The sequence below is a fragment of the Solanum stenotomum genome, chromosome 8, assembly GCF_019186545.1.
Source record: "Solanum stenotomum isolate F172 chromosome 8, ASM1918654v1, whole genome shotgun sequence".
In the NCBI taxonomy this organism is placed as follows: domain Eukaryota; kingdom Viridiplantae; phylum Streptophyta; class Magnoliopsida; order Solanales; family Solanaceae; genus Solanum; species Solanum stenotomum.
The window spans coordinates 56,518,239-56,520,666 of NC_064289.1; the positions used below are offsets into that span (position 1 = coordinate 56,518,239).

Below are 2,428 nucleotides of genomic sequence, written 5' to 3' on the forward strand. Positions count from 1 at the left end.
TGACTCTCAAATCGATTTTCCAAATAAAAGAATTTCTTCACTGAGATTATTTTTTGATATGATGAAGTATCTTGTGGAATTTGTCGGAATAGGTAATGACCCTTGATGAAAACTGGATATTAATAGTTTTTTTATTAGAGATAGATTAAGATATTTCAACCTCCGAAGATGGTTTCTGGATATTAAAAACTCCAATTCTTTCACTTCACACGTGATCACTCCGAAGATGGTTTGCGGATAAATTATTGTAACTTATAGTACTTTTTCTGTAGTTTCAAAATATATAAATTTTATTTTAAATATTTTAAAGACTTCATGCCTGATTTTTTGGTGAAAATTAAACTATTTGGCTCTTGAAAATCCACACTATGCATTATAAATTGAGATAGAGGGAGTAATCTTCATATGATTGTTTTCGCAAATAGTAATTAAACACATATCTCTGGTCCCAAAAAGAACAGGAAATGCGTTTTCTTCAAATTTGCAAATTTGGTTGCTATCAGAGAAAATGTGGTCATTCTCAAGTCAAATTTTGAGCTGTTTTGAGTTACACATTTAATTCATCAAAGGACTTGGTCAAAGTGACCAAAATAGTTATGTTATTACACATTGGTCATGACCACTTTTAATGCATGATAAAGACATGTCTGGTTTTCTATTCTTATCTCTAAAGTAGTGGACCATATCTAATAATTTTCAGGACTAGGCATGCTCCATCTTAGACATTTGATATTAATCTTAGGCATGAATCTCTCAACCTGGTAAGGAATATTTTTCCATTGATGCAAGAATTGTTCTTTAGGAAATTGAACAGAGAGCAACATCTTGATTTGATGGATAACCTGATTACATTTTATAAATTTTATTTTAAAATTTTAAAGACTTCATGCTTGAATTTACTATAAAAATTAAAGGATTTGACTTTGGAGAATTCAAACTATGCATTATAAATTGAGATAGAGGGGGTAAGCTTCATAAGATTGTTTTCATGAATAATAATTAAACACATTTCTCTAGTCCCAAGAAGAAAAACAAAATAAATTAAAGATCAACAGGAAACGCGTTTTCTTCTAATTTTACAAATTGCTGCTATCAGAGAAAATATAGTCATTCTCAAGTCAAATTTTGAGTTGTTTCGGTCAAGGACTTAGTCAAAGTGGCCAAAATAGTTTTGTTATTAGACATCGGTCATGACATGACCACTTTTAACGTATGATACAAACATGCTTGGTTATCAATTCTTATCTCTAAAGTAGTGGATCATATCCAATAATTTTCAGTTTTAGATCTATAAAACTCTTGGTTACATTATCTCTAATTCATGTAGTAGATGTCAAGAGTTGATTTTTCACATAATCACTCAACTATTCAGAAATTCACTTTTCTTTGTTTTGTAACAGAAAAATTATTTAATTGTTGTCATTTAACGTAAAAAGTCACTTCATCAATTCAAGTTATATTTTCAGTAGATAATGATGGTGTGGAATTATTTTCAAGCTCTTTTAAAAAATGAAAAAACCAACAATTCTCCGTCAGCCAAGGACTTAGTCAAAGTGGCCAAAATAGTGTTGTTATGAGACATCAGTCATGATCACTTTTAATGTATGATACAAACATGTCTGATTATCAATTCTTATCTCTAAAGTAGTGGATCATATCCAATAATTTTCAGTTATAGATCAATAAACCTCTTGACTACATTATCTCTAATTCATGTAGTGGATGTCAAGAGTTGATTTTTCACATAATCACTCAACTATTTGGAAAGTCACTTTTCTTTGTTTTGTTACATAAGAATTACTTAATTATTGTCATTTTACGTATAAAATCACTTAATCAATTCAATTTATATTTTCGTTAGATAATGATGGTGTGGAATTATTTTCAAGCTCTTTTAAAAAATGAAAAGTCAACAATTCTCCTTCAGCCAAGGACTTAGTCAAAGTGGCCATAATAGTTTTGTTACTACATATTAATACAGACATGTCTGGTTCTCATTTTCATCTTTAAAGTAATGGACTATAGCCAACAATTCTACGTCTTAAAGCCAATAAATTTCTGCTTTACAATCAGAGGTATGTCCAGATCTTGTTTCTGATGACTGTTCTTGAAAGTGCATAGTGTGTGTTCATGAGATACACTTTTTTTGCGATTTTAGAGCTTGTATAACTTTTCATATATATCACACTACCTTTACTTATGGTTCTTCACATGATATCACATCAACAGGAAACGCGTTTTCTCCAAATTTGCTAATTTGTCTGCTATTAGACAATTTTTTTTTGTCATTCTCAAGTCAAATTTTGGGTTGTTTTGTGTTAGAGGTCTAATCAGCCAAGGACTTAATCAAAGTGGCCAAAATAGGTTTGTTATCGCACATTAATCATGACCACTTTTAGGGCCTGTTTGGCCATGCGATATGGTATCA

General features: G+C 30.4%; 1 pseudogene; it reads left to right on the plus strand.

Moving 5' to 3' along the window:
• The window catches only part of LOC125872870 (vacuolar protein sorting-associated protein 2 homolog 3-like), a 377,001-nt pseudogene that overhangs the window by 56,910 nt on the left and 317,663 nt on the right, over nucleotides 1–2,428 (plus strand).